A 26182-nucleotide genomic window follows, 5' to 3' on the forward strand; every position below is an offset into this window, starting at 1 on the left:
TATCAGATTTGGTCTCCCAGCCATAGCAGTGAGGCTGGATGTGGAAACGGCATTTGAATGAGTGGACTTTCCTTTTTTGTTTGCTTTTCTGCTCATGAATGGGTATGGGTCCATACAAAAAGAGGTCAGGGCGCCCCTCTGCAAGAAAGAACACAGCATAATAACCTGTTTTGTGGGAATATGCCCACTCAGAGTGCGCAGCAAAATTTTTTGCCTCACTGTACCTTTCGCAAAGGAGGAATATCCATTTGCATGTCAGTCTTTGTCCCACTCACTTGAGCAGTCCAGCACCAAAATGCAATGGTCGGGCCTCATCAGTGAGGTGGAGCTGTGCTGTCCATATTTGTTTTCCTTTAATTTGGCTTTTTGTACTCCCTCCTCCACACCAAGTGCCCCTGGTGTGTTCGAATGGCTTGCTTTATGGAAAGGTCCAGATGGGGAGGGGGATGTGGCAAGGCTCCCCTAGTCTCTGCTTTGCGTTTTACCTCGGCCATCAAACTGCTTGCAACACTCAAAACGGAGAGACTTATTGACAAGGGAATTGTATGCTACTTTTCCTTCGTGCCGTAAAGTTGTGTGAGTTATTTATTTATTTAAATTCTTGATAGAGCGCCAAATCTCCCACAGGTCTCACGCGAAATTGAAACGAAACAAGACAAACAATCCGAGACTAATAAGGAGATCAAGATCAGAAAAGCACAGATCTAGGGGGCGTTGAAGAGGAAGGTCTTCAGGTTCTTTTTAAAGTCAACAAAAGAGGGGGAGGACTTGAGGTGAAGTGGGATAGAGCTCCACAAAGCTGGGGCAATAACCTCAAAGTTTGTTTTTCCAAATTTGGCAAGACGGAAGCGAGGCTGGGTGAGTCTAGACATGAGAGGACGTCCTGGGACGTGACATGTCATTCAGGCATTTGAATGTGAGTATCTTGAACGACACCCTATGCCTGATTGGGAGCCAGTGTAATTTTTTCCGGGCTTCAGTAATGGAGTGCTGTCTTGACAAGCCAAGCACAGCTCTTACCGCACCATATTGGGTGGTCTGAAGGGCTGCCATGTTGGCGGAAGATGTGCCGGCCAAAAGACTGTTACAATAGTCAAGCCTTGAGTTGACAAGGGCGGAGGCAAGGAGAGACATATTGTTTACAGATAGGAAAGTGTGCAATGAGCAGAGCTGTTTGTTAATCCAGCTGCATGTGGCTCGAGTTCTGGCCACATGAGAGCGCATAGAGAGTTCGGCGTCAATGGTGACCCCAAACGTCTTGATACTTCGGACAACGGGAATGCAAACGTTGGCAATTAGAAATGAGGCATAGTCCGCAGAAAGATTTTTTAGCATATGACTGGAGGCAGCTATAAGGAACTCTGTTTTGTCAGCTTTCAAGGCCATAGAGTTCTGAGCCATCCAGGAGTAAGTGATTGAGTAAATAGCCAAACTGAACTTTGAGTCAGCAGAGTAAGAGCCAGAGAGTTCAAGGATGACCTGGATTGATTGATAGACATCATGACATAAACCATGGCCCCTTTATGGCTAATGTCAGAGTTTGGAAACCTCTGGGTTAACTGTGAACTGTATCACGTCTGAGATTTTCCAGCTGATCAAGATCAACCAAGCCTCTTAATTGTCTTCTGCATAGATGGTTATTTGTTCCTATCCAACATTGCAACCATGTTCAGCAAGCTTGAATGCAAATGCTAGGATGTATGGATGAGGGTAAAACAGGCCTCCTTATTTTATTGGATATTTCGGCAGCGTTTGATCTCCTTGATCACACCAGACTACTGGAAACACTGGCTGACACCGGTAAATGCTCCAGCCAAGCAGTGGAATGGATTTATTCTTTCTTGGGTGAAAGAACATCCAAGATATGCTTGGGTACTGAGTGTTCAGACCCAATTGCCATCAAATATGGTGTACCACAGGGGGCTTGTATTTCCCCTATTCTGTGTAACATCTACATAAGACTCCTATGTGACAAACTGGAAAGGATGGGCTTCCATTTCTCTAACTACGCCGATTATTTTCAACTGGTCATGTCTTTCGCAAGGTCACCACTAAGATCCAACAACTCTCAATCACATCTATTCAATTATCCAGGAGTGTATGATGGAAAACTGGATGTGTTTAAATAGCTCTAAGACAGAGCTCATGGTATTTGGATCTAGTCAGGCCAGAAAAAGGCTGGACCAAGCTTATACAAGCTTTACAATTGACTCCTGTGGCATTAAGGTGGTTGAAAAAGTAAAAACCTTAGGCACAGTTTTCGAGGCTTCCCTCAATGCGGAAGCATACGTCAACTACGTGACAAAAAACACACATTACCATCTTAAAGTCTTGAGACAGTGTCACGCAAAAATTACGAAAGTCGTTCGAGCTATAATCATGCCCCAGCTGGACTACTGTAACGCCTTATTATGTGGAGCGAGTAAAAAGAACATTCAAAGGCTGCAGACAATTCAAAATGACGCTGTTAGACTAATTCACAACGCAACCAGGAAGGAATATGTTACACACTATAGAATGGAGCTGTATTGGTTGCCCGTAGAATAACAAATCTAATTTAAGACGCTGGCTTTTACTCATGAATGCCTACATTGAGAGGCTCCACACTACCTGAAGCAAACAATAAGAAAATACTCTTGTTCGGAAAAATCACATGCAGGACCCTTTGGGAACACTATATGCAATTAAGACTACACGTGTCAGTGCAATTTCACCTTTGGTACAAGCCTGTAGTACACAGTTATGTGGTAGCAGTGGTTGAGCAGCCAGACTTATCTCAAGAGTTTAAGTGAGCAGTAGAACAAGTTACACAAAGGACCAACAAATACAGTGATTCAAATATACACTTACTCAAGATTTCTTGGTAAAAGAATATACATTTATTTACTCAGTTCCAAAACATTACACTAGCAAGAGCAGTTCAATATCACACACTAATAAACCACAAATACACAACCGGTAAGTAAATGAACAAGTTTATGGCACTTCAAATACTTAATAAAGGGGTAAAAAAACAAGGTTATAAGAATAGCACGCCCACAGGGCGTGGCCGGCCGAGGACCCACACAGATGGCTCCTTGGTAGGCACTGGGACCCTCTTCCACAACAAGGCCCAAATCTCCTTTAAAATCACCCAAATCGCAAAGGAACACGACCCAGGCATACATGAGTGCCTGGAGCATCGGCAGAGAAAAGATGGGGTGGTGAGATACATTTTTATGGAAGTTTGCAGCAGTTTTATGGCGTGGTCTGTACCTCCCAGCAAGATGGCGGCTGAGACCCTGTGAACGAGGACGAGGAGTGCCAGAGCTATGAAAGGAGAACCCGCGGCTTATGAGTGCACCTTAGGAGACACGCCGATGGAGGAATGAGGCTGCAGGGGACGGCAATCCCAATCGCATGAAGGTACTGCACATAGGCAGCACAGAACTGAGAAAGGCTGGTGGCTGTCAGCTGTCCCCCCGTCCCCTCCTTACTTTCGCGACTACAGCAAAGGTGACTTGAGGCCAGAGAACTGCTGAAGGAGCCCGGGAGGAGCGACGGAGCTCGGGAGGCAGCTTGGAACGCTGGGGGCGGGGAAAAAGCAGACGTAACAGGTGACGGCAGCTGGAGAAGAGAGGCCGTTCCAGAAGACATCAGATGCTGGGTGTGCCTCCACCCCTCCCCTCAACGAGGTGAAGACAGGTGGGGGGCGGCGGAGAGGAGCGCCATTCACCAGCTAGAAGAGCCTAACACTTCACCGCAGTCAGTCATTGTGTGAAACCAATGACTGACTCAAAGAACTGACGCAAATCTACTGTATAGCCCCACATACACTGAAACACAGCACCCTGCCTAATAACACCACTCGCAATTGGGATTGCCAAACCAACACTTTGAAGTCTGCACTACCCAATCCCCCAAGATCAAAATGGGGGCAAGAATTCCAATGGTAGCCACTAGATTCTCTCCAATGAAAGTCCCCAGAATTACCACTCCTGCATTTTGACATAGCGCTAACACAGCAAATGTCCTGGCATACTGGGGATTGCCCGGCGTTATCAAAGAAAGAAGCGCCCTATGGATGAAGCGCCAACACCAGTGCTGAAGGCGAGCCTAGGACAACTGAGCCCTCTGGAGGAAGAAACAATCGGAGGGTAAGGGAGCTGAACTGGGAGCCCCCCAACGTAGCAGGAACAGCAGGAACGGCAGAGACCCAACATCCGGCTGAAGCTCGGGGGACTCCAGGTGCGCCTGATTTGGAGGAGAACATCACTAGTGGGGGCCTCTGGGACCTTACAGGGGCAGCAAACCCGAGAGTGCTCAACTGGCAGGTGAGCAAAGGGAGCCAATTACACTGGGGCAGTGCGGATAAGAGGGGGGAACCACAAATACACCAGCGGCGGAACTCAACTTTGAGACAGTAAGGGAGTACATTCCTTCTCCTCCCATACAAACAACATGGCCAAGCAACTAATAAAATCGAAAGGTTTAGCGTTGGGAGACATCAAAGCACTGATGCAATCAGCAGAGACCCAAAAAACGCAGCCAACTACAAGCAACTGCCCAAATACACTCTACTCCAGCGGAAGGCTTGTATGAGCACAATGACCCACCAATCCGAAAAGTCAGACCTGCTAGGGATGCTGCAGGAGTTGAAAAAGGACATCAAAGACAGTGCATCCGACTTAGCTAAGTCCATCGCAGACCTTAATAAAGGGGTCATGGCGGTTGAGAGAAAGGTCGATGAAGTGGAGCCCACGGTGGTCGAATAAGGGCAAGAGCAAGAAGACCTACCAAAACGGGTGGAAGAACTTGAACAACAAATGGAGCGAGTCCAGAACAGACAGGAGGATGCAGAGAACAGATCTAGGAGAAATAATATATGGATCCGGGGGATTCCGAAATCTGTGGCGGATTCTGATCTATAGCAATATGTGATAGATCTGGTTCGACAAATTCTGGACACTGGGGACGACAGAGACATGGTACTAGACCGGACGCATAGTGTCTATTCTACATTTCAGCTCAACAAAAACCTGACCCCAGACGTACTGACCCGGTTAAACTTATTCCAGCTGCAAGAGGACATGCGAGCTGCCGGAAGAAGGAACCTATACACTTCTGGTCCACACCTATCCAACTATATCAAGACCAAGCGCAAGCCACCCTCCTTAAGAGGAAACGCCTGAGGGTCGCATCAGATTGGCTGCGGACCAGGGGAGTGCGTTACCGATGAGCATATCCGACCAGGCTCCGATTTGAATGGGGGGGGCAGCGGTACACAATCACGAAAGAAGAGGAAATGGAGAATCTTATGAGGGGGGAAGAAGGCACCGGCACAGAAAGTACCCCATCTGGAAGCAGGTAGAGGGAGGACACACTGGAGAGGGAATGCTGAACAGGCTTGGGAACATGCAGGCCTTGGTGGTATGAATGCAAGAAACACATCTGCTCCCAGAGGATGAACACAGGCTAAGGCACAGGGCCTTTCCTATGCAAAACCGTGCTTCCAGTGGGACAAAGAAACGGGGAGTGGGGATTCTGCTGGCGAAGGGTATCAATTTCGAGAAACAATTTGTAAAGAAAGATTTGGAAGGCCGCTACTTGATAGGAGGGAAATTGATGGGGCAACAGGTTACGTTAATATCGATCTACGCCCCCAATGAAGGGCAGGATCGCTTCTTGATGAAATTGCTGCCCATCATCGCACAATTGGGAGTGGGGCAGGTCCTGACTGGGGCCGATTTTAACAGGGTGATGGATGCTGGTATGGACTAAACCCTTCCGGCTGCCTCCAATGACCATATGTTCAGGCAGGCCCTAGCAATATTCATTAAGCACCTAATAGAGACGTGGCGTTTTTTTCGCCCGCAAGAAAAAGCATACATTCAATACTCAGCAGTGCACAGAGGCCACTCCCGGATCGATACGGTGCTTATCTCAGACTCACTAATCCCACAAGTCACAGGACTGGAGATTGGATTGAGGTGCCTATCAGACCACGCCCCGGTTCTCTTAAAGTTGGAGCTGATGAACCCACGGCAGCAGCCCCATAAACCATGGCGTCTAAACAAGGTGATCCTGAAAGACGTAGCCCTCAGAGCAGGCCTTAAAGAATTACTTTCAGGAAAATGTTACACCCGGAATAAACTGGGCCACTATCTGGGATGCTAGTAAAGCGGTTGTAAGGGGCGAAGTCATCGCACACACAGCAAATTATATCAAGAGACGAGAAAGGGTGAAGCGGGACATGGAAGCCAAAGTGACAGAGGCCGAGCCGGAGTATAAAAATAGGGGCTTGCAAAAAGCATGGTGGGAATTTTTAAAAGTTAGGGCGGCCCTGGAAGCCCATCTGGTGGATGAAACCGCTCATCTCCTTGTGCGAACTAAACAATTTTACTATATAAATGGGGCCAAAGCCAACCGATTCCTCGCAGCCAAATTAAGACAGCAGAAACTCTGGAATCGCATTGTCCAACTTAAAAACCGGGAGGGAAACCTGGTGAGGGTGGAGGAGGAAATAGAGTAGGTCATACATTCATACTATACCAAAAACCTGAAAGGAGAGGACCTGGAGAAGGAGGCGCAGATAACATTCCTGAACCGGGGAAACCCTGCCGCAAATTAGCGATTCGGACAGGCAAATGCTAGAAGCACCTATAACGGAGGTTAGAAGTGGGGGAGAAGTGGTGGAGGGTATAGTGGCACTGACAGGGAATAAATCCCCAGGCCCAGATGGGCTAAGCAATGCGTATTATAAAATGTTTAGAGCTACTCTAGTGGGCCCCCTAACGAGGTTGTTAAATTCCATCCGGGATTCCGGGAGGACCTCCGGAGACATGAGTCAGGCGACCACAGTATTACTATTAAAACCGGATAGGGACCCGGTGGACTGTGCGAGTTATCACCCCATATCATTACTAAACGGGTATGCGACAATCTACTCCACAGTGTTGACTAGCAAGTATCCTACCGGGGATAATCCATCCAGATCAAGCTGGCTTTGCGCAAGGGCGACACCCATCCGATAACCTTCATAGAGCCATAGACACAATCTATTGGCGGCGGAGAACAGGACAGCGGTTCTCGGTACTGGCGCTGGACGCCCCCAGAGCCTTTGACAGCCTACACTGGGGGTTCCTACCATTGACCCTTGAGAAGTTCGGGTGTGGTCCGATCTTCACCTGCATGGTGATGGCCAATTTTGTACTTCCATCTACACGACTAATGGTTAATGGGCGGCTCACAGATAGTATCCCCATCCGGAAGGGCACTGCTAGGCAGAAACCTGTGCAGTTCCCTTAGGGACCACTGAAAAAGATTTAAGACTACAGGTGTTTGGCAGTAAACCCACTTGGTAGCAGTCTGTACCAAACAGATTCACTTGGTAGCTGTGGCTGAGCAGTGAGACTTCCCTCAAGAAGAGTTGGGCAGTATATAGTGTATACACAATAGGTACAGAGATACAGTAGTACAAGCAAACACTGACCAGAGCTTTGGTGTAAAAGTATATAGTTATTTATTTAAAGACACACTTGTAAATTACACTAGCAAAATTCAACACACAGTCACTATTATATATATACAACCCTAATTACTTATTAGACAAGTCTTAATGAGAAACACCACTTATTTTCAGACAGAGGTGAACGCTTAACATAAGATGGCACTCTAATAAGTTATTAAAAAGGGAGGGAAAAAGGCAGAGTTATGGAAGCACACAAATTTCAATACTTTTTAAAAGAACCACAGTAAGGCAGGGTAGGCAGAGTTCTACTGGAGAGCAAGGAAGTCTATTGCAAGGCCCACTCTTGGAGAGAGCAAGCAGAAGGGGTCCAGGTTCACACAGTGGTGTTATGCCCAAAGAGTCTTGTAGATAGTTTGCACACAAACAATGAAATTAAAGTCAGGAAAAGTTAGCTAGGTTGTCCCAGGCCAGCCCAGGTTAGAAAGTCGAGGCTTTACTGTCACCCCGAACGATCTGTCGCAAGGGAAGCCAGGCGGGACACAGTACCTTAAGTGGGAAGGAAGTTCCAGCGGGGGCAGTTGTTCGTGGCAGCGGGTGCAAGTCGGTGTTTTGTCCAGAGGAAGAGGAGGTCTCGCCGTGGAGGAAAGATGACGGTCGTTGCACTGCCAGGGAAGAAACCAGCCTCGGAGTTCTTCGGTTAAAAGGTACTACCCTTCTATTCGCCGTAGTGGTAAACCATGGTATTCCCGTTGCCGGGGTGCTTGGCACGGGCAAAGCGGCCACGGGATGCTCCAGGAAGGTGAAAAGAAGGCAAAACTGGTTATCCCCAGCAGTCAAAGAAAGAAGACTCTCCGGACTGGAGATCTCCTCTGTCGTCGGGAAAAGTGGTGAGACGGTTCAGCAGGGCTCCACCGGTGGTGTCGTCGTTGCAGGTCGGCTCAGCTTCTCCCTCCTCGGATTCTTAGGTCCTGTGGCGACTTCTGAAGTTCCAGTCCCCAAAGCCCTGCTTTTATGCAGCAAACCCCCATTCATTCAGCCTAGCTGTCAATCCAACATGCTAAGTGGTGAGCCGGCCGGCTCACCACTTGGGCCAATCACACAAGAGTGTGACTTGAGTTGCCAAGGCAACTCAGTCCAGGGTGCCTAAACCCCCTCCCACATCCCCTGTGGTACCCAGACAGAGTGGCACCACTTTTGGAGGCTTCTGTGGAGAAGCCCGCCAAAAAGTGGAACAAAGGGCTCGACTTGGGTTGGAGTCACAGAAGAGAACACAAACGCCATTTTAGAATCGAGTTCTGGCAAAAAATACCAACCGGTGAATTAATATTAAATAAATAACCCGGCGGTATGTTCGAGGCTATAGGAATTAAATAATTAAAGTTGGTAGCCTCGAACAATGGGAAAATCCCATAGAGATATATTTGCGGTTGAATATAAAAAGTAGTATCCACTGCCACCAGCCAAAACTCGATCAGGGGGGACAGAGACGTGCCCCCTCGAACAACAGACCCCGGGGCAATCGAATTGCCCCGACCAGTACGTCCACAATATGATGGTTTGTACTGGTTTCTGTTCATAATTTGGGACTAGTAAAGCCAATGGTGACTTTACATGCCCTGGGAGACAGTAGTCAGTCCCAGGGTATGGAGTCTATGTTTGGGGGTCGCGACAACAACCCTGGGTTACGGCACAGAGGGTGCTGTGTAACCCACATCAAAAACACATGAGACCCTATGGAGTAAAAGACCCCATAGCCCATAAAACACATGGAAACACAAAGGAACACCTCAAATAAATCATGTCTAAGAGTGGGAGTAAAAGAGTCTCACTCTTAGCATGAGAAAAAAATAAACCCCAAAAATCCAGCAAAGCTGCTGGGGGACTCACTAGGTTGGGAAATTAGCCTTTACAGAGAATTCTCCCTAACAGGCATGAGGCAGGGGTGTCCACTATCGCCATTGATCTTTGCTATGGCCATGGAGCTGCTGGCGCAGAGGGCCCGCGATGACCCGGGAATCCAAGGGGTGGAGGTAGCCGCGGGGGGATCTCAAAAGGTGGCTTTCTATGCCGACGACATACTCATGTTCCTGAAGGACACAGCACACTCACTTCCAAGGACCATAGATCTGCTAGATGGGTTTGTGAGGGTCTAGGGGTTCCATATCAATTACCCTAAATCTAAGGCACTTAACATTACTGAGATGACAGAACAGGTGTCAGAGTGGGAGAGTAGGTATCCATTGAAGTGGGAACAGAAAGCGGTAAAATATCTGGGAATACAGTTGACCCCCAAGTATGAAAGACTATACGGGTCCAATATTCCGGACCTACTGAAGGCACTGGCAGGAGACCTGAAGCGCTGGGATATGCAGGAACTGTCATGGTTGGCACAGATAACGGCCGTTAAAATGACTGCTCCCTAGGTTCTTATGTGATAGGCGCTCTCCCAATACGCATCCCAAGCCCAGCAATCAACTACAGAGGGAGGTGATGTCCTTCATTTGGAGGGGAAAGAAACCGAGGGTCCCCAAGAAGGTATTATTTAGGCCACAAGCTTTGTGGGTGCTGGGGGTCCCAGAAGTCTGCAGGTATTTATGGGCAGCACAGGTAGCACCCATGTTACAATGGTCACCTAGAGAAAATCAGAACCGATGGGCAACCCTCGAAAGAGAAGCAAGTAAGGCTCCCCTGGGAAGCTTTGCCTACCTTGCAGGACGACACAGAGGTAAAGGGGGTACATTACTAGAGTCAACCAAGGCCACCCTATGGTATTGGGACAAAGCCTATAGGGGCAGAAAGGTAAAAGTGGGGGCTTGTCCTCTCACAACGGTCGCACACAACCCAGATTTCATCCCAGGGATGCAGGCTGACTTTTGGGCACATTGGGGGGGAAGGGAGCAAACCCTGACATTGAAGGGTCTCTATGAGGAAGGAACACCCCTAACATTCGAGGGCTGCAAGGCTAAATTTGATATACCGGAATGTGAAAGATTCCATTATATCCAACTCAGACATTGACATCTAACAGGAAGGTTCGGGAGGGGGCAACTCGAGATCCAGTAGGGTTTGAACTCACGATAAAAGAAGGTCAGCCTGAAAAAGGGGTGTCAAAATTGTATCGCCTGATGGGGTCGGTAGACCCAGAAGAAACTCTTGCATATATGCAAAGATGGGAGGCAGATGTGGGGAGGCCAATCTCTGGGGAGACCTGGAGCCATATATGGCATAGGGCTGCCAAAAACTCCAAATGCGCTTCAATTAAAGAGGCGGCATACAAACTTTGTCTGAGGTGGTATATGACGCCAGCACGCATGCACTTCATTAGCCTGCATTACTCCATGTCCTGCTGGAGAGGCTGCGGACAACCTGGGGATTTAATTCACATGTGGTGGTCTTGCCCGGCAGCAAAGATATACTGGAAGGAGATTGTGAGCCATATCAGGGAGATAACGGAGGCGCAACTGCCTTTTGATCCAGTGGTAGTCTTATTGGGGGAGGCAGTCGAGGGGTGCTATGCAAGCTCTGGGTCTAAAGCCAGCCTTATCACCCATATGCTGAGGGATGCCAGAATCACCCTGGCGCAAGCATGGAAGAACAAGCAAGGGCTGGTAGTTGCCATGTGGTGGGTGAGGCTAGGGGGAGTGATGGCCATAGAAAAAGTGACAGCAATAACTCATGGTTTCTATTAAAAATACCTGAATACTTGGATGCCACTGCATGAATTCACAGATGACAAGGAGCAGATGTATTTCAAGCATAAATTACTTTGCAAAATACCTGTTATCTAAAAGTGCAAACCTTGGGCCGAAAAGGTGACCCAGCCCGGAGGACACTCAGAAAAGCCGAAAAATGTAGTATTCCACCCATATGTTTGGAAGTTATGTTTTTGAGGGGAGGGGGTTTTAACAGTCAACATTCATGAGCAAATGGAACCCAAAGACTGGGGAAAACATGGGCAAGGCTAAGGTTTGCTACTCTCTAATGCATGCATGTCTGTAACTAATGCTCTTGAAAATTTAAATAAAGTTGGTAAAAAAAAAAGAATAGAGAGCCCAAATACATTCATAGGCAGGGCAAATGGTTTTAGTTAAATACAACCAGCAATTCTTCTCAATAGGCCTGGGCCAAAGTCAATGATTCAGAGTCTTTATATAGGATAGCACAGTTCTGGTAGATAACGGTTAAGTCTTTGCCACAGAGATTAGAAGAATTTGGCTAGGCGAAAAGTTTGACGAATGTTAAGGGAAGGACAAGCCTTCATAGTTGAGGAACGTTTCATGCACTTTCTCGAAGGCCGAAAAGATTTCCAGACCGCATTTGCACAGTACCTTGTTAATGAAGAAGAGCTGTAGCTGAGGCAGTTGTTCCTGGGAGTTCGAGCAGATCTCGCTATTCCTGAGCTTCAGTCATGAGGACAAGAAGGAGGACGTCAGAAGGTTCCTGCACTGCCCATTGATGAGGCCAAAAGCTTTAGCAAGACGTCGGTTTAAGGTGTGAGTGCCTTAAAGTCCACGAGCTGGGTTTCTTCCCTCTGGCTGTCCGGTTTTCAACAGCACTCTGATGAAAATTCAACCAGATGGGGACGGTGTACAGGTGGCTTGCGAGTTGGTTGTTCCCACCAAATTCAAGGGAAGAAGTTAACCTTGAAGGGCTTCTCTGTCGATGGAGTTTCAGGCAATTCGGACCTGCAGCAGGGCTTCACTGGTCGTCCAGGAGATGCAGCAGTCCTCTTCCTTCAGCTTGTCTTCATTTCTTTCGTTCAAGTGTTCGACTCTGGGACTTGGAAAGCAGAGACCTGCTTTTAAACAGTTTTCCCCCATTCATTCCAGCCTGGCTGTCCCTCACACAGCAGGGTGGCTGTCCTTGCCGGAGAGCCAGCCGGCCAATTACGCCAGAGTGCATTCAGGTCTCCTAGGAGACTAAGCACATGGAGTTTCGGGCACCTCTCTCACATCCTGTCCACCCCAGACACGCTGGCGCCAGAGGAGGGCTTCAGCACTGAAGCCTGCCAAAGGCAAAAGAACAAAGGGACCGAACCTGGTTTGAAGCGCAGAGACAAACACAAGAAGGACCTTTCCTAAAAGAAATGGCAAAAAAAGTCGTCTGTAGTCTGTTTTTACAGATAGGTCTGGGGCGCCATATTGAAAAACATGGCTGACCCAATTTTTAGCTACTGTTGTTAGCGGTAGGGAAAAATCATGGTAGTTTGATCTAAACCACTGCCACCAGCCATTTAAAGTAGGAAAGGGTAATATTTGACTGTTACATGAAGCTAGGCAACCCCTCCAGCATTCTATAGTAAGATAGTGTGTGCTGGGTCAGTACATTTAAAGAGACTAGTAAAGTCAATTTAACTTTACGTGCTCTGGGAGACAGTAGTCGGTCCCAGAGAAGGTATTTAAACCTTGGGAAGTCTGAAAGAAAACCCTGTGTCACTGCACTGAAGGTGCTGTGTGACACACAGAAAGATTATGCCTATGGAGTTGTTTTAAAACTCCATAACCAAAGAACACAAAAGTAAAACACAATGAAATGAAAAGTTCAAAGCCCTAAAATATAGCACAAAGAGCTGGAGAGCTCTAAGGTGGAGGGAATTTAGCACTTAGGTGAGAAATCTCCCTAACAACTCTCCAAACAGGATTTTGCGCTCTAAAGTGCCACACACCTTTTGAACATTCCACATGCCAAAGGAGCTTGAGGATTAGGAAGATCTTTTCCCCCTTAAGGCGGCAAGTAACTGGAATAAATTGCCTGTATCTATGCGAGCAGAGGAAAGCTACACTCTAGTCAGAAAAAATCTGAAAACCACCCTGTTAGAATAAATCAGCCCCTGGTCTTTTTTAGTTCATGTCGTCTGTGTTGTGCCCTGATGCCTGCGGGCTATGGCACGGTACAAATAAATAAAAATAAAAATGGAATGCTGTATTGGTAAATTGATTAAACTCCAAGTGTCAGCTATAGGTGGGATATTCTTAATCAAAGTGGTTGTTATTCTCCAGGTTCTGTATTTGTTTCTGAACATCCTGTTTTTTATGACCAAATCCTCTTTTGTACAGCTATGGGGTTTGTTGCTTAAACCTAACTGGGCTGTCAAGCATACCAGGATACGTTTGTGGGCTCTTATTTTATTTTACCCTACGACACGGGATTTTTACTGATCCCCCAAATACAAAGTATTACTTATTTACTTGGGCACACTAGTTGTCCCATTAGCCTGCTGCAGTACCCTCTCTCTGATCTGTGGTTATGGGTGGGAGTGGAATCTGCCCATGCTGAATCAATTTGGTGCAGCATATGTGACCGGCGTGGATTAGCTGTTATAGGACAACTTCATCGAACATAGTTGAACTTTTTCCAGTTTGACCTAATTTTCTTTGGTTGAAAATTGAGGGGGAGATCTCCCTGCCCCCAAACCACCCGCCCACTTCCACCCACCTTAACCTATTCCCTTACTAATTGAAACAGTCAAATGTTTTTCGATCAAGCATGCTAATACCGATCAGCTAGCTAGCAACGTGGAGTATGGTTAGTTGATTCCTCTGGTTCATGTTCCCACCTTACCCATGACGCTGGAGCCACTCTTTTAAACAGTGGTTAAATTGGACTTCAGTACATTTGGTGATCCGTTCTCTGATGATAGAAATAAAAAAGGTTTTATTGTGCGCCATATTTATTGTAGGGGAAGGAGATCCCAGACTTGTGTGTGACTGTATAATAAACCACGACAGTGCATGCTCCTCACCTAAATGTCTTGCCCCTATCTCTCCCACCATTTATCCATTTTTCTTTGGTTCTCTTCAGTGCTGCCTACCCCATAGTGATTAAAAAAAGCAGCATATTACAACAAAAACGCACTAACATTTTACTCCATAGGAAGCAAAATGCTTTTTGTGCTTTGCACTTATTACTTTACTGTTTTGTTTTGAGATATTGACTCATGCTGAGAACTCTCCTGGCAGGCTGAATATTTCTGCAGACAAATTTCCATGAGGATTATAGTCCATTGCGGAAGTCTGCATCTTTTTGCAGGAGACTCCCGTGACTTGCGGGGTCTTGGCAGGTCTAGAACCTATAGCACTCTCTGGTTATAGAGGTTTCCGGTCTCAAGTATCGGAATGGTCAGTACCAGGGTGGTAAGCAACTGCTTGATGAACCACCTTGATCCTAACGACGGATGAGGCAGAAACTGGCATCATTCGGCCCATCCAGCCAAAGGTGAGAAGGAGGACATAGGAGAGAGACCTGCCCTGGTCTTGGGTAATATCAGAAATGTGGCACCTAGCACACCCTATGTTGTGAAAATGTTGTTAAAATAATAAGGTAACTGGTCTTAGATAATTTGTGGTAAGTAAAGGTGCAGGGGAGAATAGACTGTCCTGGCACATGATTAGATAGGTATATATACATGAAAACAAGTGAATTCCCAAAATGGGGAACTCCGCCCCCTGGTCTTGGGTAATGCCTCCTCGTGTTAAGTTGGGATACCGGTGCCTGGCCTGACTGAGCTATCTAGATATACTGGCATATGAGAGCACTGTGCCTACAGGCAATACAGGCATTTGGTCTCACTGTGGTTATTGGCCTTAACGGAATTGGGTATCATTTTGCTTACCACTGACTGGTCTCACTGCTTACTGGGAGTCCTAGCATTTGATCTCACTGTGCTTTTTGGGAATACTGGCATAGACCAGCACTCTGGTTAATAGGCTTCCTGGAATCTGGGCTTTCTGGGAGTACTGGCATCTGGTCTCATTGTGCATACTGGGCCTAATGAAATTGCGCATCATTGTGCTCGCTGGGAGCTGACCTTACTGTGCTTACAGGAAATACTGGAAACTGACTTCACTGTGCTTACAACTAATACAATTAGGGCTCTTTGGGCTTATGGGGGGAGGGGGCTAATGGTATGGGGTCGCTTTGCTTACTATCACCTGGTCTCACTGTGTTTCAGACCTCACTGTACTAACTGGCAATAATGGTATCTTACCTGATTGTATTTACTGTTCCCAATGACCCATATCTCAATTTGAAAGCTGAGATTAATGGTAACTGATTTTAGTGGGCAAAAGGGTGCCATTCCCCCTATCCTATTTTGCAATGAATAGTATCTGACATTAAAGGTATTCTGGGCCTTATCGGGCCCAGTGGTTCACACTGGTGGTAATGTTTGAGCATATTACACCACTCAGAGCTGTCTTTTTAAATCAAACTGTCACGCCCCTGCCACATACGAGTGTGCACAGGGGCAGACAGGCACGGCCTACCCAGGTAGGAAGACAGAAGCTGGAAGCGTTTTAGGTAAGTGTGTGTTTGTGTGTGTATGTACAGAGGGGGAATGTTTGAAGTGTGGGCGGGGGCGTATGGTCGTGTAAGTATGTGTGTTTGTGTGTCTCTGGGGCGAGGTTGGCGTGTAAATGTTTAAGGACGGGGGCGTGGGGAGCGAAACAAAGTGCGTTTCCTGGGGTGAAACCCTTCAATTTTAAAGGATGGGGGTGGGCGGGTCCCTGGAATGTGATATTTTGGTATATTGAAGGCCGCACCAAATCTGACGAAATTAATCAGTATTTTCTGTGTGCAGCCTTTAATATTGGAAAATATCACAGAACCACGATAAATTGGCATAATGGTGCCAGTCCCCCTGTACTTATTCTACTGCCATGACTTGCTGTGCTAGCTGGGCATATTTATACCAGCCATTTCTTTGGTGATTGAGCACAATGCTCTGTGGCCAGGCTTCCTTTGCTTACTGGCATAATGGAATACGACTCTGCTGTGTTAACATAGTACAAACTACTGTCCTGGAAGAACGGAATATGTCACTTCAGTTCTTACTGGCCATAATAAAACAGAACTCTCAACTACATCAGTGTCCTGCAGTTGAAGCCCATCTAGTCATGTTTGTATTCCTTGCAATTGTAGTTGTACATGAAAGAAAAGGACACAATAGGCTTCGCCCACTTGACAGGGGTCAATTTGAAAGCTGTCATGGGCTAATATCGCACACCTGCGCCAGATTGTGATTTAATCTTGCACCTAGGATGGCACTGAGCGGTACTGTTCTATTAGTTACTTGTTACTCAGAGATACAAGGCATGTGACAAAAATGTGATATAATGACATAATGTTCTGTGCATAGAACATGTCTGAGATTGTTCCAATCCCTCTCTCCCCTTTGCTCTTAGTCAATTTCAGGTGGCTTTGATCGAGGTCCCTCTGCTGAGACCCTAGTTGCTCATAATTCATGGCAAATTAATTATCTATTTTTTCCCCATTTATGCATATATGCATTTATTAGGTTTTTATTTCTGTCTTTTTTATTTTATTGAATGTAATGTCATTTGCGTTGTTTTTTTTTCCCTCTATTCCGGTGGTGTTTTTCTGTTTTCCAGTCAAACAGAATTGAACGTTATACGCAGGTCTGCCTTAAAAGAACAGGCCTGCCAATTGCAAACCATCTTGACAGGTACAAGGTGAAAGAAAACAAAATCTGTTAGCCACATTTGAATTTACCGTGTTAACATGGTCAGTAAAATAGACCATGTGCAGATATGATATTTTAGACGGTGTTGATATTGTTAGTGTCCCTTCGCTTTTTCTGATTTGAAAGGTCTGCTTCAAAGTCCTAATTGTATTAACCAAGAACACAACCTTTGTGCAACCTTTTCTTCTAAAAAAGCACACAACCTTGAGTGCCTAGGGTAGAACAAAACCCAGTGTATAACTGTATTGTATTCATTTTCAGATGCCTCGCTGATTGTTCAGATGGATTTCTAGAATCTGGCATGGTGGACAGATTTTAGGAGAGCCCCATAGTTATAGTGAACAGAGGAAGTCTGAGAGGCTAGCCAAAACCCAATAAACGTAGCAATAGAGAGCAGTCAAGGCTATTCTCAGGAGAGTGCAATTTAGACAGGAATGTATAAAAATATTATATTTATTCTAGGCCTCAAACACACAGTACAAAAATGAAACAAGCAGGTGATACTATCGCACAACACTCAATAATAAACATATATATATAGTCGCCATAGGTTTTTAAATTCATTCATATACTTAAATCAACAAAAGAGGTAAGTTACAAGGGATATTCCCTAGCTTCAGCAGCCCAATCCCCAATCCCCAAGAGTTGGGCCTTGTACGCAAACGTCATAATGCTTTTTCTCAGAATGTATCTGTAGCAGGTATGTTACTTGTGTTGGTAATTGCTCAAAAGAAGAGATGAAACGTTACTTGGTAAGTAAAATGTGTTCTTATTTTTCAGGTTTTACTACTCTGGTTCCACGACCAAAAAGCAGTGGAATGGAAGGATACAAAGAGACTTGTTCTCAATGTTATCCTATGGAGGACAGGGGGAGACAAATGCTTTTACATTCCCCCCCCCCCCCGCAAGACTCCGGTTTTCCCACATGACTGGATGAGTTGACGAGGGGGGGGGTCACGGGAGGATGGATTTACTGCCGTTGGTTCCGGTGAGAGATGCTTAGCAGCTCCGGGTGCAAGGATTTTTCCGGTTGAGTCCAGGAGCAAAGTGCAACCCTTGGCAATGGAGAAATGCAGAATGCACTGATTCACAGGGAAGGCAAGTTCCAGTGATGGCCAGTGCACAGACGACGACAGGCATCCTTCCAGCCGCGATCGTAGAGGTCCTTCCAGGACTGGACCCATTGAGGCTGGGAGGCTGAAATTCAGCAGGAAGGCGACGTATACCACAAGCTGGCTACCCACACAGTTCCAGCTGCAAACCTGGAATGGCGACGGTTCTATCAAAATAGCTCTCAGAAGAGCTGGACAGTTCACAGAGAGGGCTAGGGACACATCCGAAGGCTTAGTATGGCTCGATCCTCGAGAACACTTCGAGAATGGTTGGTCATGGGGTTGAAGCACCACACACGGCCTCTGCAGGTCAGGTAGTCCAACAGGGCTTCTCCGTGCCAGAGTCTTCTTTGGATCTTTTGTCGCCTGTTTTTCTAGGAGGGATTCTGGGCTCCATCGCTTATCTGAAGAAAGGGCTGCAGGAGTCCCCTTGTTAACCAAAATTCAGCATGGAAGCAAAACCAATCCCACCAATGGTAAGGATCTGCACCATTCAAACATCCATTAGTCCATTCGGGCACAACTATTGGTTTCACACACGCCCCACACCAAGACTCACTGGCACTATGGATGTAGCATTGGACCAGATAGTCTCACCCCTTCCTGGGTCACAGACACACAAGGCATCACTAGCCCATGAAAGCTGCAGCTTTCCTGAGCAAGTGCATGCCCTTATATGGGATTTCCAGACCTGGCAAGGCAGGAAGACGGCAAAACAACAATATGGCCAACAACAAGCGAACATCTTGTGGCCACTTTAGGGCACTAGCCACGTTTAGTAGCCACACAGCATAAACACGAATGTGCACACTAGAAGTAACACACAAATGGTAAACATATAATTGCTGCCATCAGCTTGTCTTTAGACCGATATAAAGGTAACCAGAAATCCCAAGTGTAAAAGGCTAGGGTGATAAAAAAAAAATATCCCCATAGCACTGCATTGTAAGATGATGTGTGCAATGTTAAAAGGTGACAGAAAGTAAAAGGTAAACCCAGTTTCCTAGTATTGATAGTCTGAAGGACTGATCAGTTTCTCCTTAACAAATGAGCAAAAGGCAGGGGGGTGAAGCTGAAGGGCTCCCTCAAAAAGTCAAAACAGGTTCAAAAACAAAGCCAAAAGATTGAGAGTACATAGAAACTACAGTTACAGTTGGTACCAGAACCACTATGAACAGGATGCCCCAAACATTCATTGGTGGTGGTGTTAGTAAAACACACGCCAACTATAAGAGCCCCCATTGATGTGGAAGCACATGTACAAGTATAGTGATTGCTTCTCGATGACATAACCAACATGCTGCCCACGGGATAAATTAGTGGCGCAAAATAAGATGTTGGCCGCGGACATAGACGAGATGACGTCATCCACGTCTGCGAGTGCGGCCTCATCTGGATGTAGAATGCCATCATTGACCTGTTGTAATTGATACTGTGGAGAGATCGAACACAACAGCCGGTGGTGCACTAAGATTTAATGTGCAGCTAACCCATAAAAGACCAGGCTAACTTTGCAATTCCTGGCCGGATGTTCTATGTCTCTTAGTTTAGCAAGCGTCATCACTGAGACCCTGCAATGCAAACTATGTCCCTGCTGTATCTGGGGAAACTCTCTGAACAAGCGCCGTCTAGATGGTAAGCGGCTTTCGTTGTCTGGCAGCAGTGCTTTGTACCCACATTTTGAAGAGCAGTATTTTAACACTCATCTTCCATTTTTGGGAGCTAGGAAGTTCGCCCCCATGCGACACTCGCAAGCAAAGCATAACGGCTTTTCTTACGTTGTGATTTAGGGGTTTGGCTCCTGTGCCGGCTGCCTTTCTTTTTTCTGCTGTGAAAGTGCAGTAAACATTTCTCCATTTCTTGGCTTTACTTAGGATTTGGACACAAGGTGAGGATGTGGGCATACACATATTAAAATGATGCTAGTCACATTAGCGTTAGAATTATCTATAGGACGTGGAATCCCGCAATGAAGAAGTTATTTATTTATTTATTTATTTATTTATTTATTCGCATTTGTTAAGCGCACAGAATCAGCCCTGAGGCATCGTGGCGCTGGTTACAGAATAGCGCTGGTTACAGGGAAAGCGCGTCTTAGTTACAGCATACAGAGGCATACATGCATACAGTTTGGGCAGTAGCAATAGTTAGCAGTGTGTGCCTGAATGGCAGTAGGTAGAGGAATTTTAGTTAAAGAGAGAGGTTTTGAGTTTTTTTCTAAACGCTGTGAGGGAGCCTTCTGCTCTTAGAGCGTGGGGGAGATTATTCCAAAGTTTTGGTGCTATGTAGGGGAAACCCAGCCCCCCGGCTGTAATCTTGTGGATGCGTGGTACAGTGAGTTGGTTAGTGTAGCAGAGTCTGGTAGGTCTGGATGAGGTCTGTCTGAGAATGGTGTCTGAGAGGTATGATGGTGCAGTGTGGTGGATACATTTGTGGGTAGTAGTCAGTACCTTGAAGGTGATGCGTTCTTTGACAGGGAGCCAGTGAACTGATTGCCTTGCCAGTGAGATGTGGTCCCTTTTGGAGATGTTTAATGCTGCTCTTAGAGCGTTATTTTGGGTGACCTGGAGTTTGTTTAGGTTTTTTTCAGAGGTGCCGGCTAGAAGTGCATTGCAATAGTCAAGTTTAGCGCCTATGGTAGCTCTTGCTATTGAAAGGCAGTTTTCTTTGGAAAGGAATGGTTTAATGGCGTTGATGAGTTTAGTGCTTAGTGCAGATGCGGAGACAATGGCACTAACTTGTTTGTCCATGGACAGGGTTGCATCAATGTAGACCCCTAGCGTTTTCACAGAGGATAGGACTGGGATAGTGCAGTTGTCGATGTTGAAATTGGCATAGCAGCTGTCTAGCCTGGCCAGTGTGGATTTTTGGCCGAGGATAAGGATTTCAGTCTTATCCCCGTTAAGACATAGGCCGTTAGTGGCCATCCAGGCTTGAATGGTGGCATATATGAGTTTTAGAGCTAGGGCGTCTTTGTGGTATGAGCCTGATAGAGGGAGGAGCACTTGGGTGTCGTCGGCGTAGTTGGTGTAGGCAATCCCAAGTGCATCAAGTTTCTCGAATAGGGGCTTAGTGAATAGATTGTAAAGCGTAGGTGCTGTACAGGAGCCTTGAGGGACACCGCAGTGTATTATGGATGGTGTTGCGCTCGAAATGTTTGAAAAGACTTTCATGGCCCTCCCTTCAAGAAATGAGGTTATCCAGGAGGTGGCTTGGTCAGAGAAATGTGCGGAGTGGGAGAGGTGTGAGGTGAGGGTCTTGTGGTCCACTAGGTCGAATGCCGCAGAGAGGTCGAGGAGAAGTAAAAGGGCGGGTTTACCTTTGTCCAATATCTTGGTTATTTGGTTTTTTAGGTCCAGCAAAGCAGTCTCTGTTCCATGACCTTTGCGGAAGCCTGACTGTCTGGTGCCTAGGATGGAGTTAGATTCGAGGTATAGTTGGATTTGGCTGTGTGCCACTTTATCTAGAATCTTGAGAAGGAAGGGGACAGTTGTTATAGGTCTGTAATTGTTAGGCATCGTGGGGTCGAGAGTGGGCTTTTTTAGAAGTGGGCGCACCCAGGCTTCTTTAAGACTGTCTGGGACAGAGCAGGACTTGAATGAGGCATTAATGAATGCGGTAATGATTGGGGCAAGTGGTTCAGCGCAGTCCTTGATTAATTTAGGGGGGCATGTATCGGCTTTGCAAGTCGATGGTTTCAGATGTTTCAGTATGTCCAGGACTTCTAGTTCTGAAACTTCTTTAAAGGCAAATTTGGGAATGTTAGTGGTTTTGCTATAGGATTGGGAATCTAAGTGTCGACTCTGTTTTGGCAAGGTATTGTAGTGGTCGCGGATTTTGTTTTGTAAGAGGTCTATTTTGTTGAGCATGGCGGCTTGGATACTGTTGCACCAGCCTTCATCCTTGATGATCTCGTCAGAGGAAGTGGGAGGCACTGTGAGCTCTTTAAAGATAGAGAAGAGTTCTCTTGAGTGGCACTTTGAGTCTAGTATTCGACGGTTGTATGATTCAGATTTGGCATTGAAGATGGCGGTTTTGTATTTTTTTGCAGTGACTTTGAATAAGTCTTTGGTGATGTCGCATGGGTTGGCCTGCCAGTTTTTAAGTGCTTGGCGCTTTTTGTCACGCAGAGCTTGGAGGTCCTCTGTGAACCATGCGTTTGAGTGGAAGGATTTTTTTTCTTTTTTCTCTTCTAGAGGAGCGATGGAGTTTATAGCATTGGTGAGCGTATCCTTGAGTATGTCTGCTAGGATGTTAGGATCTTGAGGGAAAGGAGGGGCGAGGCATGGGGTGTTGAGAAGGGGGAGTAGATTGTCTGCAGTTAACTTTTTGGAGCTTCTGGCTAGGGTGGCGGATTTATGTACTGGTGTTTTTCTGGTAGGTAACGTAGGGATAGAGAATTGTATGCAGCTGTGATCTGTCCAAGGGAGGAATGTGTTGGATGTGATAGAGGAGTTACAGTTATGGTCGGCCAGCCAGTCAAGAGTTCTGCCTTTGGAGTGGGTGGGTGTCAGGATTTTTTGTGTGAAGTCTAGGTTGGAGAGGTCCTTGAGGAAGGAGGTTGCTGTTTTGTCCTTTGGGTCATTATAGCCTAGGTTAAGATCACCTAGGAGTAAGGTTTTGGTGGACAAGTTAAACATGTTTTAAAGTAAAAGAAAGGAGACAGATGGCAGCAAGGGTACAACATTGAAACAATTAAGTCTGAGACCCCAAAACACGCGGTTGCTGTTCTTCCACTGCCATTTTGCACTGGAAATCCTTAAACTGCGCCACATTGGTGCATTTGTGTTGCTGCCCTATGCAGGTGGGTTTTACCAGTTGTAGAGAATGCACCCCTTCCCCTGCACCGTTATGAAAAGTGCACATGTGCATCTTCAGGTGCTGCTGGGTATTTGACATAGCCTCCCTAGCGGCAAGAAGCGGCAGCTCTGCACAGTGCCAGCTGGAGCATCTTCAGCATGCTCTGCAGAGAAAAAGGTGGGGCCGCGAGCAGATCGCAGAAACCTACCCAGTGGGAAGGGAGGGCTGGAAACCGGTGCTCTAGCGACACACTGGGGTGCTTGACATCACGTTGTGTATCTCTACAATGTGAACAAAAGCGATAAAGTGCTTTGTCCCGAATCAAGGACCAAGAGCTGGGTTGGACTCTGGAGATTTCCCGGCAGATTTCTGCACCCTGGGGCCCTTTTGTGTGGTAACCTACTTTTCTCATAGGAAAAGGGTTGCACTTGCTGAAAGTGTGCACATGGGGCCATTTTGAAGATTATTTCCAGGGCCTCTTTTGGTTCCTAGCCCACCCCTAAGAAAGTGATGTTTGAACCCCGCGTTTCAAGGTTCCAAGTCGGCAACGGAGCTACTGGATGATCCCATCCCACTGCGCCATATGCTGTTTGAGCAATGGCATAATGTGGTCTCCCCATTCTCGCGCATCCCATCACTTGAGATTAAATTACAGAGGAGGTGAGAGGATTCTCTGCTTTGCAGCCATGCTGTCTCATCGGGGGTCCCTGTGCTGGGCTTTAACCATACACCAGGTTTTCTGGCTAATCACCGACTATGAAAATAACACACATTTAAAATATCTTTATTCTAATGCATTACCTGCAACTACCCTGAAAACATGGAGTAGCTTTATCTTCAGAACTGGGACTGGACATGCAGACCCCAGTCGTACAGCATATATTATTGTTTTTCAAAAAAACATTTTACTCCTCACAGTGGGGTAAAACAAGTTATGTCTCCAAGGTGATCAGGGCAATGAACTCTGGCATTGCCATGTTTGGGCACCTTTGCATTTGGACGTCTGTCCTAAGAACCTACTTGGTTAGGGACTGTAAGGGTGCAGAAGTGAGGAGACTGACACACAGGTGGTATGTCGGTTTGCAGAAACGTTTATTCACATGGAAAATGAAAAGAAAACCCTATCTTGCCCTGGCTTGAAGAGGGGTTCACTGCTTCAACGAAACTGAGTGTGTCAGAATGTCCAAGAACAAAAAGATGTTATCACCCTGTGCCAAAAACCTATTTCCAACACTTACGCTTCAACTTAATTAAAAGGATGTTGCTGTCCTCTTGGTTCAGAAGAATTCTTCTGTATAGGCACAATCCATGAATCAGATAAGCGGGATCCTAAGGGAATGGATCCCGTCCCCAGGCCGTAATGCTTATTCCAAAGGCTAAAGCAAAGTTCCAAAGTAGCAAAAGGTTTTCTGGGTCAGAAAGAAACAAAGTTCCAAATCAAAGTCCCGGTATCAAGAGAATGCTTCTCTTCTCTTGGCTTTTCACAATGTTTACAAACACAGGAGGGGGAATGACTCCCTTCCCCTGGCTTCACAGCCAACCTGGTTCACTACCATGCCAGGTACTGTGACTATGACGATCAAGGATGAGGCTTTTCTTCATATGGGTGCGAGTCCCAGACTCTCTTCTTCTTAGTTTTTCTGTTAGACTTGGTTTATTCCTCTGCCAGGAACTATGTGGCCTGATGTATATATCAGTCTCTTGACTCCGGTTGTTAGGGTCCCCGACAGAGGCATAGACAGGATAGTGCGTGAGTGGGCAAGGCCCCCCCAAAATCTGTAAATCCCCACGCTGCAACGCTGTGTGGTATTTGCAGATGTTAATGTCACTGCGGTGGGCCCAACTACATTAGCTTCAGGCCCCACTTGTTAGACCATCCTGGCTATGCCTCTGGACTCTCCGACCCTGTTTTCCAGGTTTTTCTCGCCCTTTCTAATTTGCCACCAGCCTTCTTTGTCCCCAGCTACTTTCCGGCAATCCACGGACCTTATCTCATGGTCCAAGATGGTTCTGGCTCCTTCTGGGCGCCTGCAGTCATCCGTGCGCTCCCCAGGCTTCAGGGGCGCCTGAAGCCTCTCGTCACCAGTTCGCTGTATCTTCTTCTCGGCGAAGGCCGGCTCTGGTCCTTCCGGCTCCCTTCTCATTGCCTGGTGTTCAATTCTGTTCTATGCTTGCTCTTGCAGTTCCTCCATGGGGACTCTACTAAAAATGAAGTCCTTCTTCCCTTTTTATTATATGTTTGAATTCGGCTGATTCAGGTTCTCTAGTCTATTCATCTTGGTTCTGCGGGGTATTCCATAATTCTCTGCGCCTCCTCGTCTCAATGGTGAGGCTCTCTCTCAGCACTGGGTTGTCAGTGTTCTTCTTTGTCCCAGTTTGAGTGTGTCTTCCCTAAGCAAACCCTGCTCTTCCTCGTCTCAGTTTTTCCAGAGGGAGTGTTGCCATCTACTCTGCAAAGACATATGTTAGCGTGCAGAGTAGGTGGAGTCTGGAATAGGGTTAGAGGCTGAGATGGGGGGGCTGTGTGGTGGACATACCGGGATCTCTCCGAACAGTCGCCACTGGTTCCTTAGGGGGAATCCCTCCCCATGAGATCTACCCGCTGAGTACCACCCCCAGGGGAACTAGCGGGTAGTGGCCTCATCTCCTTGGCCTCATGAGAAGGGGCTCCCCCCATGGAAGCAGAAACAACATCCTGGGATTCGTCACAGGACACAGTCACAGACTTTCAATCGTAGCCATGTACTGTTTTCCCTTTGTTAGTACTCTTCTCCAGTTTTCTCTCATACTTAATTTCACCCCTTGCACTTGCGCCTTTTGTCATGGTCGCCTTTTAAAACATGTGTTCCCACTTTGAGAGTTTTCTTTTAATGTGTGGTGTACTTTGTTGTTCTCTGCGCTAAAGGCCAGGTCGCCACAAACACTTGTGTACAGGCGCGTTATACACGACTTATCACATCACAATGAGCTCTAGTAAAAAGTTAAAATGTCTAATGTGACTTGCTGTACTTTACAATCCAATGAAACTCAGGAACCAGCATGTAAGAAACTCTATTCAAATACCTGAAAGAAGTGCAAGTAAAGGAGAGGGACACTTATTTGCTACGATTACATTATTTGGCTACACTGTAATAAAAGCCGACAGATGCTTGATGCAATGCCAGAAGATTTGTGACATCACTGGTGTAACCTGATCTTTTTTTTTTTAAACAACTTTTAACAGACAGGAACAAATAAAGCTAAAACGATTCTGTCATGAAATAGAAATATAACCTATCTGCTGATATAATAAATATTAATTCGGCTTTTGAATTCTGCCACGAAAGCGAAGTAACAAAC

At 46.5% G+C, this 26182-nt stretch overlaps 1 protein-coding gene across 2 annotated transcripts in view; it reads left to right on the forward strand.

Moving 5' to 3' along the window:
* The window catches only part of ZNF512B (zinc finger protein 512B), a 1156964-nt gene that overhangs the window by 250895 nt on the left and 879887 nt on the right, over positions 1 to 26182 (forward strand). The gene's annotated exons all lie outside the window — the stretch shown is intronic.

This window comes from Ambystoma mexicanum, chromosome 3p, assembly GCF_040938575.1.
Source record: "Ambystoma mexicanum isolate Mex_15411 chromosome 3p, UKY_AmexF1_1, whole genome shotgun sequence".
Taxonomy (NCBI): domain Eukaryota; kingdom Metazoa; phylum Chordata; class Amphibia; order Caudata; family Ambystomatidae; genus Ambystoma; species Ambystoma mexicanum.